Source organism: Heterocephalus glaber, unplaced genomic scaffold (genome assembly GCF_053883595.1).
Source record: "Heterocephalus glaber isolate CG9 unplaced genomic scaffold, H.glaber_assembly_v1.0 deba00001452, whole genome shotgun sequence".
In the NCBI taxonomy this organism is placed as follows: Eukaryota; Metazoa; Chordata; class Mammalia; order Rodentia; family Bathyergidae; genus Heterocephalus; species Heterocephalus glaber.
The window spans coordinates 11,904,208-11,918,324 of NW_028258302.1; the positions used below are offsets into that span (position 1 = coordinate 11,904,208).

The 14,117-nt window shown below is 46.9% G+C and overlaps 1 long non-coding RNA gene across 1 annotated transcript; it reads left to right on the forward strand.

Moving 5' to 3' along the window:
• Nucleotides 1-1,943: 1,943 nt before the first annotated feature.
• On the forward strand, nt 1,944-3,742 carry LOC110350380 (uncharacterized). Its single transcript, XR_002396924.2, has 2 exons — nt 1,944-2,628; nt 3,582-3,742. It is a non-coding gene; the product is annotated as an uncharacterized LOC110350380 (long non-coding RNA).
• The last annotated feature ends 10,375 nt before the right edge of the window (nt 3,743-14,117 follow it).

Sequence of the window (14,117 nt, forward strand, 5' to 3'; positions counted from 1 at the left end):
CTGGAAATTTATGCCCTCTCCTGGGACCAAGCTATAATGTGGACAATGAAAGCCTAGAGCTGCTTGTAGCCATCTTGCTTGGCTGAATGGAAAAAAGGATTGAGGGATGATAAAGAGATGAAGCCAAGGGGCCTGGGATTTAGCTCAGTGGTTTCGCTGCCTGCTTCGAAAGCTCAAGGACCCGAGTTCCATCCCCGGTACCAAAAAAACAACAACAACAAAACAAAACAAAAAAAAGAGATGAAGTTTGGAAATCTTCACTTTGGTTAGCTCGTGCTGTTTCTGCTACTTTCGACTGCTAGAATCCTAGGTCATAAATACCACATCCAAAAAGTCTGATCCAGATTTTCTGTATGTGCTAGGGATTGAACCCAGGGCCTTTTACATGCTAAGCCCTCATCTAGATCTTAAGTGAGTCTAATCATAAATAGTTTAGCATCAAACCTGGCACACAATGAGCATGTGCTGCTTAGAAAACACCGCCCTTGTAGTTCTCTATACGTCTCCTCCAAGTTAACATCACAATTTTCATTGAATAATAACAAAAAATAAAAACAAAAAATTATTTTGGTACCTGGGATTGAACTCAGGACCTTGTGCTTGTGAGGCAGGTGCAGTGCCACTGAACTACATACTCGGCCCAATAATTATTTTTTTTTTGGTAGTGCTGGGTATGAAACCTAGGGTCTTGTGGGCTTTCTAGGCAAGCACTCTACCACTGAGCTACATCCCAGCTCAAATAATTTTTTTCCATTTTATTTTGCAATACTGAGGAATTCTTTTTAAATTACTTTTTTATTTTTCAGTGGCTCTGGGGATCAAATCCAGGGCTTCGTGTACACTTCAGGACTTCAGGCAAGCACTCTACCACTAAGCTGCGCACAGCACCCCCCCATATATATATAATATATAATAATATATATAATATATTTTATATATATATTTGTGTGTGTGTGACACAAAGTCTCGCTATGTATCATCCTGGCCTGGCCTTGAACTTACTATGCAACCCAGTCTGGCCTGGAACTCACAGCGATCCTCCTGTCTAGCCCCGCGGAGTACTGGGATTACAGTCCTCCGCCACCACACCTGGCCGATATAATTATTCTTGTAAATAATTGATCACTGCTTTTCAATTAGCATATAAGCTTCACTTGTGTAGGATTTGTAACTTGTTTACTATATTTCTTACATCTGGCACATGACCTAGTAGAGTAGGTTGCCAATAATTTTTAAGTGACTGAATAATTAGGCAGTAATTGCATGGTGAATAAAGGCACAGGCTCCGGAGTGAGAAAGGCTCCAAAAATACTCAGACCCCACCCAGGTTTATGTCCCAGTTCTGCCACTTGCTGGTTGTGTTAACAAAGGCCTGTCCCGCATAAGCTCTTGGGAGAGCTCAGCAGGAAGCTGGGGAGAATGTTATCTATTTTATAGAATGTGTGGAGTAGGTCCAAGCTTTGCACTTACAGCTACAGGTACAGCTTTTCCTAGTAAGTACAAAGTGACTGTTAGCGAAGGGGATGGTGAAGAAGCCTTCTTCACTTTCATTCTGTCCACTCACACTCCAACTACCTTGGGAGACCCGAGCTGCCCTCGCCTTTTCACAGGCCAGGAATCAGAGCCCAGTCATCGGAGGAACTTGCTCCAGGCCTCAGCCGCCAGTCCTGCAGGTACTCATGACCGGATCTGGTGGCTGGGAGCAACCGGCGAGGGTGCGAAGCGAACCTCGGCTCCGCGGAACAACAACAGGCCCACACAGCTCAGCTCTGCCCCCCGCCCCCCCCCGCCCCCCCGCCCCCCCCGCCCCCCCGCCCCCCCCGCGAACCTCCGGGGCCCGCCACTCCCCGCCCACCCTCCCAGAGCTCGGCCCCGCCCCCCAGTCCAGAGCTCGGCCCCGCCCCTTCCAGAGAGGGCCCCGCCCCACCGTGCCCCGGCCCTGCCCTTCCTCCTGGGGTCCAGTCTCTGGCCCCAGCCCCGTCTCCTCCACGCAGGGCTCTGCCCACCCGGCGCCTCGCCCCGCCCCCCTAGGGCCCAGTCCCGGCTGCGGTCGCACTGGGACCAAGTCGCCCTACTCTGCACCGGACCCTGAGGCCCCGCGTCGCCGGGCCTGAGCCCCGCCCCTCAATCCAGCGCGCTCACACGCGCGCGCACACACACACACACACACACACACACTCACATACCCCTCCCCGCCACGCCACGCCACGCCACGCCACACCGGCCCTCATTGTTCTGCAGCAGAATCCGCGCGGTGCAGCAGACGGGGCGTCCCGGGCCACGCCGCTCTTGGGGACCTGTTGCCCGGCGGCTGGGCGTGGGTGCTCTGCTCGGGCACCTACCCCGCCTTTGTCCCGTGAAACATTCCTGGGCCCCGGCCTCGCCACCCGGGGAGTCTGCTGTTACAGTCCTCAGGTTCTGCCTCGGGGAAACCGACATCGAAGGTGCAGCGCCAACGCCCGGCTTCCGCCACGTCCTAGTTCCTTACTCACTTGGAAAAAGGGGAGCCGAAATTCTCATGGCGAAGGGTCACTGAAAGATTCAACGTGAAACCTCACCGGAGACAGCTGCCGGATTAAAGTGACTAACGGACTACGTGTCTTTGAGAGGTCTCCCAGAGAAGCTGAGGTTCAAGTTCTGAGTTCCTTCTCCTCCCTATCCCTCTTCGCACAGACTCTGGTCCCCCATCTCTGAATCTCTCTCAGGAGGGCCTGCCCTGACCTCCAGGCCATCCACACCCTCCCGGAGTCACCCTGTGGTACATTTCCCCTGGGCGCTGTAACTTCCCCTAGCCATCCTTGCCAGATGACCTTTTAAAAATTGAGATATAATCTGCATTCAAAGAAATTCGCAGAACTTGAACATGTACTTCCAGTTCCTTGAGTTGGTTTATTCCCCAGAGGACAACTTCGTAATCTAATTTACCATATATTATTATGTTTATTTGTAGTGAAGTCATAAGTGTTCTTAAATACGGAGTAGAGTGATAGTTCAGTACCTATGTACAATGTGTACTCAGTTCTGTGAGTTTTGACAAGTGAAAGTCGCCTGTAACTCACACCCTGATCAAGATACATTTACTAGTTTCCCAGAATGTTCTTTTGGAACCCTTCCCAGTGAATCCACACCTCACATCCCATACTACTGTTCTAATTTCTTTCACCCGAGATAAATTTCACCTTAATATAAAAGACATGGGTTTTTCTTTCTCGGGGGAAAAAGAATTGTTGAGTCATAGGGTAGTTGTATGTTTAACTTGATAACAAACCAATTGTTGTTGAAAGTGATTATATCAGTTTATCTTCTCACCAGCAAGTTGGAGGTTGGAGTTCCCCAAAATCTCCCTAAGCATTTGACGTTTCCAATCTTCTGACCTTCAGCCATTCCACTGGGTGTCATGTAGCTTATTATAGCGTTGCTTTTAAAAAATGATTAACACAAGTACACAATTCCAAAGGCACAAAAGGCTGTTCCTTAAAGGGGAGCCCCGGACATTTCATATTTCTCCCTGGAAGGTATGTTTCATAAGTGGCCTGTGTCTTAAATGAACTTTCTTTTTGACTCTGCCTTTATTCCTATAGAACAAACCAGAAGAAGGCGCGGGAGAGAGACTGCCTGTGGTGTTCGTAGCTGTCATCTACTCGCCTCTCCACTGCTAATAAAACCCCAATAAATATTGTGGAATGAATGCCAGGCGTTGTTCTAGACAAGTCTCATCATTTAGTACATTATCACATTTTGATTCAAGGGAGTAGCAGATTCCCTTTGGATAAATCCTAGACATGAGTAATATCAATAGAAATTTGTTAAATGAATGAAAGTTGATGAAGGAAATCCCCAAAGGATTCCTGCAGGCAGTGCAACTGGCTGTTTCATTTTGTTTTTGTTTTTTTCCCTTAAGCACTTCCTATCTATCCTGTCAGCTGCTGGGCAAACACTGAAAACACTTTTTCTCCGCCCAGCATTACTTCGCCCTTGTGGTAACAGCACCCCAGTGTTTCTCAGGGGAATTATCTTCCTCTGCTCAGCTCACACTCCCAGCAGCTCTTGGGCTCCTGACCAGAGCCTAACCAATCAGAGCATCTCAGCCCCTTGGCAACAGCGGTTGGCAGTACAGGGGCGTCCCCAGCCAATCTGGACCAATGAAAACCAGCCCTGGGCTTAGATTCACATTGTTGGGCAAGAGAGCTCTGTTTTTCCTGCTGGACTAGGGTTTGTGAGGACAGATGCATAGAGAGACAGATGCAAGGGAAAGTGTGTTAGGAATGAAGCGAAGGAACTAGCCACGGGGACGAATGAGTTCCTGTCAGAGGGAACATCTTCCAGTATCCTCAACTCCCACCCCCACATGAAGAAAAGCAGGAAGAACAATAGAAAAGGAGGAGAGAAGCAGGGGATGAGTCCTGAGCCAGATTTTAGGGGCAGGTGGGCCTTGCGAGGTTGGGCGGGGGGGTGTCTGGATGTTTTGAATGAGAAGTTATTCAAAAGTTTTGAGGGCTGGGGATGTAGCTCAGCGGCATGGAGCCTGTCTGGCAAGTTCAAGGTCCTGAGTTCGATATCCAGCTCGGGGCAAGGGGTGGGGAGTTTTGAGCAGAGGAGTCATGTTCTGATTCACATTTTAAAAACATTATTGTGCCGGGCTTAGTGGCACATACCTGTAATCCCAGCACTTGGGAAGCTGAGGCAAGAGACGGCTTCGAGTTCTAGGCCAGCCTGGGCTGCATAGTGAGTTCAAGGTCAGCCTGAACTACATAGGGAGACCTGTCTAAAAACAAAACAAAACATCACTGTGGAGATGAGTGGGAGTGGAGGTAGGAGGTGGGGGTGAGGAGAGAGACAGAGGCTGTTGTAGTCATCAAAATAGAGAAGATAAATCAGGTGAGCTGGTGCACATCCATAATCCCAGCACTCTGGGAGGATGAGTCAGGAGGATCACAAATTCTAGCACAGCCTGGACAAATTAGCAACTTAATCAGACCTTGTCTCAAAAAACAAACAAAACAGGGCTGGGGATTTAGCTCAGTGGTTCCACCACCTACCTCAAAACCACAAGGTCCTGAGTTCGATCCCCAGTACCAAAAAACCAAAACAAAACACAAGGCTGAAGATGTATGTCTGTGTAAAGGCCTTGGATTCAGTCCCCAGTACCCCCAACCCACCCACACACAAGAAGGTAGAGAAGATGATTGTTTGGCTTGGGGTTGTAGCTGTTTGAAAAATACTTGGTCTGCCTTGTTTGAGAGTGTAGCTAGAGTGAAAGAAAGCAGAATCTAGAAAGTTGCCTCTGATGACATCACATGCAGCTGTGCCAAAGCTATTAATCCTGGTCTTTACAGTTATGCAATTTTTTTTATGCTTAAAGTTAGTCCCATTTGGGATTCTTTTACTTGGAAATAAAGCGAGTCTTGGTGTAGGTGCATTGTTTTGTGAATAAAACAAATCTAATTAATGGGTTGCTACTATTATTTGTCCAGTTTTGCAGTTGAGAAAATGAAGGCTTAAGGAGAGAAAATGAATTTCCCAGGGCTATACAGAAAGTTATGGTAAAGTTCCTATCTATCAGCCCAGGGTGGGTTTTTGTTTTTTCTGATAATGGGTTTTGAACCCAGGACCTTTGCACTGAGCTACATTTCTAGCCTCTTCATTTCTTTTTTCTTTTGAGACAGAGTCTCACTAAGTTGCCCAGATTGGGCTTGAACTTGTGATTTCCCTGTCTCAGCCTCCCAGAACGCTGAGATCATTGGGGTGTGCCAGTGTACCAACTTATTTACTCAGCTTGCTTTGCTCAGGCCTGAAGGAGGATTCCATGGCTCAGAGTGAGCCCTTGTTCTCCAATGGAACCCTCAAGGGGTCAGAATTGCACACTCGTTTGCGTGTGCCTCTGTGTATGTGCGTGTGTATGTGGTGCCAGGCTTGCACCACTCATGTTTTCACATGACTCTCAAATGGTATTTAGGCACAACGAGTGGCTGCTCACAGTGCTCACATCAATTCTTTTTTTTTTTTTTTGGTATGGGTGATCAAACTCAGGTCCTTGAGCTTGCAAGACAGGTGGCGGAGCCACTGAGCTAAATCTCCCCAGCCCTCGCATCAATTCTTGTAAAAGCCCTGAACTACACACGCAACATCTTCATGTATGTGAAAGAGGACACATGTAGGTATTAGACATGTAGGTGTTAGCTTTCTGTGGTTGTGATGAAATATCCGACATAAACCAACTTCAAGGGGGGAGAGTTTCATCCAGAGGCTTCAGTCCATGGTCAGCTGGCTTTATAGCTCTCAGGCCTGAAATGATGCCGAAATATCTTGGCAGAAGGCTGTGGCAGGGAAAGCTGCTCACCTCATGGTTGCTAGGAAGCAGAGAATAGAGAGCCCAGAGGAAGGGGCTGGGGAGAAGACACAGCCTTCACAGGCACAGCCCCAGTGAGCTGCTTCCTCCAGGAAGGCCCCACCTCTCAACAGCCCTCTCAGCTACGTGATGAACTTGCCCTGATGAAGTTACAGCCTAGGATCCCATCACTCCCTCAGACCCATCAGCTGGCAACCAAGCCTTGGACAGCCAGCTTTTGGTGGGGGGATATTTCAGACCCAGACCATACAATAGAAGTGGTGATAATGTGATAAGCTTGCTTCTCTTGGGCTAGGGTGTAGCTCAGTGATAGAGCACTTGCCTATCATGTACAAGGCCCTGGGTCCATCCCCAGCAACACACATACAAGAACGCATACTAGAAAAGGAAAAGATTGGTTCTCTTAAGAGTGGAAGAGATATGCCAGGGATTTAGCTCAGTGGTTCTGCCACCTGCCTCACAAGTGCAAGGACCTGAGTTCGATCCCTGGTACCAAAAAAAAAAAGAGCTTAAGAGTGGCAGAGAGAAAGCCAGGCATGGTGGCACACACCTGTAATCCCAGCTACTCAAGAGACTGAGACAGGAGGATTGTGGGTTCAAAGCAGCCTGGACCATATAGTGAGACACTGTCTCAAAAGGAGGAAAGGAAGGAAGAAATCAAAGCAGGCATGATTGCAAACACCTGTAATCCAGCACTCTAGAGGCTGAGGTAGAAGTTTTACCCCACCCTGGAAAACTTAGCAAGACTGTGTCTCAATATAGAAAATAAAATGGTCTGGGGAGATAGCTCAGTGTGAAGGTCCTGGGTCCAATCAGCAGTACAAAAAGCAAAACAGGGGCCGGGGATTTAGCTCAGTGATTCTTCCGCCTGCCTTGCAAGCAGAAGGGCCTGAGTTTGATCCCCAGTACCAAAAAAAAAAAAAAAAAAAAGCAAAACAGCAGGTGAAGTGATGCCCACCTGTAATCCCAGTACTACAGAAGCTGAAGCAGGAGGATTGCTGTGAGTTGGAGGCGAGCCTAGGCTATATATTGAGTTCAAGGCCAGCCTGAACTACATAGGGAGCCCCTATCTCAAACAAACAAACAAAAAATCAATAAAGGAAACAAAAAAGAGTGGAAGAAACAGCTGTGGAACCAGCTCAGTGGTAGACTGCTTGCCCCGAATGTGGAAGGCTCTGGGTTCAATTCCTAGCACTAGAATAAACAAACAAACAACAACAACAACAACAAAATCTGGGAAAATTTTGGCTTCAGGTATGGCTGGATCAAGGTGCTCAAATGACATCTTCAAGGTCCCCATTTCCCCTGCTTTATAGTTTCCCTATATGGAGAGCTCTGAAAGTCCAAGATTTAGTTTAACAACTTCAAGGGAGAGATAATTTTCTCCTATAAGTCTGCAAAGAGATTTTAGGAGGACTCTAGTTGACTCAATTAGAAGCAAGTGCTCATGATTTCTCTGATCCAATCACTGAGATGAGGCAGACAGGCTGTCCTGTTGGGCAGGACATGGTCATGTGCCCATTCCTATCTCATAGGTCTAGGTGGGTCAGAATTAGGGTTAGTTAGGGCTGGGGATTTAGCTCAGTGGCACTGTGCCTGCCTGGTAAATTCAAGGTCCTGAGTTTGATTCTTGGTATTAAAAAAAAAAAAAGAATTAGCATTAGTCAAATCACAAAGAACAACTTCTTTTTAAGTGGTTTTAGCCCCAAAAGAATAGAGAGTTCCAGAGGAGAGAAGGCAGTACAACAAAAGACTTTTTCAGGAAACACTGGCCACTCTACTTTCACTTTATACCACCGAGTCTGGGAAGTTGTGCCTACAGTTTGTACTGGAAAGAGTCAGATTTTGGAGGCAAAGAGGGCTCTGTTCGAGCCCGAGTTCTAGCACTGAGCTGTTGAGCCTCTGTCACCAGCTTACCAAATTGTTGAATGGAGGCAGATCATTCTTGACCTTCTTGAGCTTGCTTCATATTTGAATCTTATTTTTTTTTCACATTTGAATTTTAAAGACTTTTTCATGGCAACTTTAAAAATCTTAAGTCTAAACATCACACCCCAGAGATCAGAAGGGATCACAGTGCAATCATGCTGTAGATCCTTGACATTTGTGTGTCAAAAATGGTCACTGATGTCAGGCTGGGCCAAGTGCTTTTAGTACTTTTTCCGCTTGAGAAGGACAATTTCACTCATTAACTATGTTCATGCATGCATTCAGAAGGCCAAGGTCTTGTCTATTACATTTAAGACATAATTTGTCCTGGGCATCAGCTGAAACTGTTATAAACTCTCAACCTACTGTCTGAAGACAGCATGGAAACAGTGTATATTCTCAGGTAAGGGGTAGCACCTACATTTCACCTGTTGCTCCAAATCCAGCAGCACAGCTGGGCAGACTGCATGATGAGGGAGAGAGATAACATCTGAAGGCTGAGGCAGGAGGATGGCTGTGAGTTCCAGGCCAGCCTGTCATACATAGTGAGACCCTGTCTCAAAAAACAAACAAACAAAAAAACCAGGGCTGGGGATTTAGCTCAGTGGCACTGCACCTGCCTCGAAAGCTCAAGGTCCTGAGTTAAATCCCCGGTACACACACAAAAAAAACAGCTCCATCTGCATGAATCAGTTTTCATGCATAGAAGAGAAACCCTGACTCAAACATTTAAGCAGTGGCACATTTGTGATTTCACATCAAGGAGGAACCAGCGGTACAGAGGACTTCTGCTTGGCCAGTGATCCCAGAATTCCATCTGGGACCCAGGTTTTGGCCACCTGTCTGCTCCGTCACCCTTAGGGGTGGCTCCATCTTCAGGCTGGTTCAAGGGCAGGGCTACAATTCCTCGCTCCCATCCTAGCACCACAGTGTTCAGGGAAAGAGGAAACAGCATTATCCCACGGCTGTCTCTCAGGAGGAAGCACTTTTAGAAGCCCTATTGCAGATCTGTCTGAGGTCACAGGGAAAGAACTGTGTCACATGTCCATTCCCAAGCCATCCACTCTCGGGGATGGTACGACCATAACTAACTGTGACACAGCATGTGGATGTGGGCTAGGGGCCAGGACTCACCACCACATCTGGGACTAATTTAGGTAATGGACTCAAACGCCTGATGTGGGCGCGCAACTGTAAACCGCTGCCTTCCTTTCCACACCTGATGCCAGCATTAGCCAAGGGCTGAAGAAGGCTGACATCCAGGAGTGCTCTGCTCTGGAAGTTTTGCAAGAAACTGAGCATTGTTCAACTCATGTCAGATAAAAAGGAGGTTGTGGAAAATTCAGAGAAACTGTAGGAAAGCTCAAGCCCCAGTCTTCCCAGGAATGTCCCACTTCTCTCCACATAAGTGCAGCTGCTGACCATTCTGTCCTCCCATGGCCCACTTTAATCCTTGTCCAACTCAGCTCCCCATATCCCAGGTGCTCTCTAGATCCACTCAGCAACCTGCTCTGGCAGCAGCCTTATGCCTAAAAACAAAGGCAGACAGCGCTGGGTGTGGTGGCATTGTTACCTGTAGTCACAGCTATTCAAGAGGCTGGGGCAGGAGGATCACAAGTTGGACCACAGCCTATGTAACTTGGTGACTTAGTGAAACCCTGTCTCAAAAAACAAAACAAAAAAGGCTGGGGATGCAGCTCAATGCCAAGGCTCTGGGTTCAGTCCTCAGTACCACACTCATATACAGACACACACACACACAGACACACACACGGAAAAGCAAACAAACACAAATGTGAAGGACTGGCGATGTAGCTGCAGCTCAGTGGTAGAGAGACTGCTCACGCTCAGCTAGCACGTGTGAAGCCCTGGGTTTGATCCCCAACACCACCACCAAAAAGGGGGAAAATGATGTCACTTCAGATAAATTCTATTATACATAAGCAACTTATTTTTCTTGTCTTACATTATGATCTGCTTTCAGCCTCCATGCCCAAGAAGACAGAAACACCAGCCAAAGGGAGCTAAGAACTGTTCATAAATTTCACATTCATAATTTTTCATGAAAGCGTCATTCTACACCAGGCCTATGGAAGGCAATTTGTTAATATCTCTTAAAAAAAACAACAAAAACCTTAGCAAAAAGCTGAGTACAATGGGCCATGTCTGTAATCCTGGCTACTCAGAAGGTTGAGCCAGGACAATGGGAGAATGGTAAGTCTGAGGCCAGTCTGGGCAACAGAGCAAAACTCTGTTTCAAAACAAAATAAATTTTTTTTTTCAAAGTACTGGAGATTGGGCCAGGGATTTAGCTCAGTGGTTCCGCTGCCTGCCTCACAAGTGCAAGGTCCTGAGTTCGATCCCCAGTACCGGAAAAAAAAAAAAAAAGCAAAATACTGGGGATTGAAACTAGAGAGCACTGAGTTACATTCCTGGCCCTTTTAAAAAATTATTTTATTTTAGCTGGCATGGTGCTGCACACCTGTAATCCCAGGACGCGGGAGGCTGAGAGGCAGGAGGATTGCTGTGAGTTCAAGGTCAGCTGTAGATATATCATGAGTTCAAAGCCAGCTTGAACTACATACCAAATAAAAAACAAAATAAAACAAATTTTTTTAAATATTTTGAGTCAGGGTCTCACTAAGCCACTAAATTTCTGGGCTGCCTGGAATATACAATCCTGCTTCAGTCTCCCAACTGTCAAAAGAAAAATTTTGGCTGGATGTGGTGGCATGTTCCTGTAATTCTAGCACTAGGGAGGCCGAGGCAGGAGGATAGCCTTGCGTTAGAGGCCAGCCTAAACTACATGGCAAGACCCTGTCTCAAGATAACAAAACAAAACAAAACAAAACAAAAATTTCAACTGAATATAGACTTGGATCAAATAATTCTATTTTGGGCCGGGGATTTAGCTCAGCGGTTTCGCCGCCTGCTGCACAAGCGAAAGGACCCGAGTTCCGTTCCTGGTACAAAAAAAAATTCTATTTCTACAAATCTGATATGTAATATATACAATACTTGTACATGCAAACATGTACACAAAGAATATTTGTAGTCTTGTATGTTATAGTGAAGATACCATAATCTAAATGTTCCTTGATATGGTTTGGACCATATTTATTTTTGTGCTGGAGATTGAACCCAGACATGGTTTGATCTTAAGTGTCCCTGATTAACACATGGTCACCAGTCCATGGCCCTTTGGGAGGTAGGTGGTAGGAACTTTAGGTGGTGGGGCTTCACGGAAGGAAGTTGTGTTACTGGGAGCATGCCCTGGAAGGAGACATTGGGACCCCAGCCTGCTCTGCTCCACTACCATGACACACTGCCTCACCACAGGCCCCAAAGCCACAGTGCCAAGACAGCATGGACTGAGACCTCAGAAACCGTAAGCCAAAATAAACCTTTCCTCCTTGTAAGTTGACAATCTCGGGTATCTTGTCACAGTAACAAAATGCTATATATCCCTCAATTAGGAGTGCTTAGATAAAGTCTATCCGTAGAAAGTAATTGTAGGCAGTCACTGAGAAGAATGTTTATTTAAGTACACTGTCATGGCACTGTAACCCGCACTGCAAAATGAAACTTTAAAAGCTAGTTTTTTTCTTTCAGAAATAAGCAACTTCTTAAAACTTCCTCCTGCTGAGCACGTAGCCAACACCTCCTTCTTTCCTCAGCCCAGAAGTGGCAGAACATGCAGATGCAGGCCTCAGGAGGCCAGCAGCCTGGTTGCTTTCCCACAAGAAAGAAGATGAGCTGCAGATGGCCTGAAGTGACAACGCAAGCGTGGAGATCTGCACTGCCTGTCTGTGCTCCCCTCCCCTCTGCTCCTCGCTATAAAAGACCCTTGCCTACCTGTACACTGGGAGATAGTGATTTGAGGCAAATAGCCCCCTCCATCTCCTTGGAGCTAGTTTTGAATAAATACTTTTTTTGTTGTTTTATTTTTTGAGACAAAGTCTCATTATGTAGTCCACACTGGCCTTGAACACATCCAATCCTCCTGCCTCGGCCTTCCAAGTGCTGGGATTACAGCATACACCACCCCACTGCACCTTTTTCCTTTTTTACCCAATTATATGGCCTACCCTTGTTTGTTTGTTTGTTTTTTGGTACTGGGGATCGAAACTCGGGTCCTTGCGCTTGCACAGCAGACAGTGAAACCACTGAGACAAATCCCCGGCCCTGGCCTACCTTTGATTTGGTCAGCCCTGAGCAGATAAACCTGAGTATGAGCCTAAGTGGCCAGTAATAGTACCATCTCCAGGGCCAGGGATTTAGCTCAGTGGTTCTGCCGCCTGCCTTGCAAGCTCAAGGTCCCGAGTTCGATCCCCGGTACAAAAAAAAAAAGAGTAATAGCACCATCTCCAAGATCTCCATGATGTAAAGTAAGAAGAAGTGAGAAATTGGGCTGGGGATTTAGCTCAGTGGTTCCGCCGCCTGCCTCACAAGCGCAAGGTCCTGAGGTACCAAATAAAAGGTGAGAAATGATATGCAAAACATACTACTATTCCTTTTGAGTTTGTTTTTTGTTTTTGCTTTTTGAGACACAGTTTCACTATATAGTTCAGGCTGACTTTGAAATCACTATGTAGCCCAGGCTGGCCTCAAACTCATGGCCAATTTTCTGCTTCAGTCTCCGGAGTGTTGGGATTACAGGTGTGCGCCATCACGCCAGACTCTTTTTGGTTTTATGAGACAGGGTCTCATTCTATAGTTCAGGCTGGCCTTGAACTCGTGGTGATCCTCCTGCCTCAGCCTCCCAAAGTGTTGGGATTATAGACGTGCACCACCAGCTTTTACTATTTGTTTATTTATTACTTATTTTCCTGGCGCTAGGTGTCGAAGCCAGGGCCTCGTACTTGTTAAGCATGTGCTCTACTACTGAGGTGCACCCTAGCATCTGGTTTGGTTTTCACTTTTTTGCTATACTGGGGATCGAACCCATCTCCTTGCATATGCTAGGCAAGCATTCTACCACTGAGACCCAGCTCCTGATTTTTTGTTTTTGAGACAGGGTCTGACTATGTGGTTCAGGAGGCACACATCTGTGATCCCAGCACTCTGGGAGGCTGAGGCAGGAAGATGGAAAATTTGAGCCCAGCCTTGGCAACTTCGCAACTTTGAGAAACCCTGTCTCAATAATAAAAAATAAAATAAAATAAAAAGGGATGGAAATGAAACTCAATGCAAAGGCCCTGGGTTCAATACCAATACTGCAAACAAAACAGTGTTTTGGAAGGAGGAGAATGAGGGTGTGGCTCTGTGGTACACTACATGCTTAGCACGCTAAAGGAGTGGGTTCAATCTCCACTACCCTCAAAAAACACATGGAAACGCCATCTTGACAAACTCCTTCACCTTGCTGCAGGGGTGGCCGGACTTGGTCTTTCCTGTGGCTTTGATTCCATCGCACCTTCTCCTCCTCTTGCCCACTGTACCCTAGCTCCACTGGACACCCTTTGAATGCACTGCACCCTATTACCTCAGGGCCTTTGCACACCCCATTTCTCCTTTCCATCACATTCTTCCCTCTCCCTGTTTGCCTGAGGTCCAGTAGAGGTGTGATGATCCCTGAGGCCCCAGACCAGGGACATCCCACAGCCTGTGTCTTCATGGCAGACCCCAAATAAATAGATAATCTTGTTATGAATTTGGTTGGTAATTATACTTCTAATGAATGAATGAATTATCCAGCTGGCTTCCTTCCCCACTGGAGTGCTAGGGGTCCCAGTCTGTCCCTCTTGCTCATCTGTCTCCATAGTAACTCACAGTGTTGGGAGCAAGGACAGGCTCCACAGTGGTGGCTCTGTGAAGGAGAGGGAGCTGGAAAGCCCTT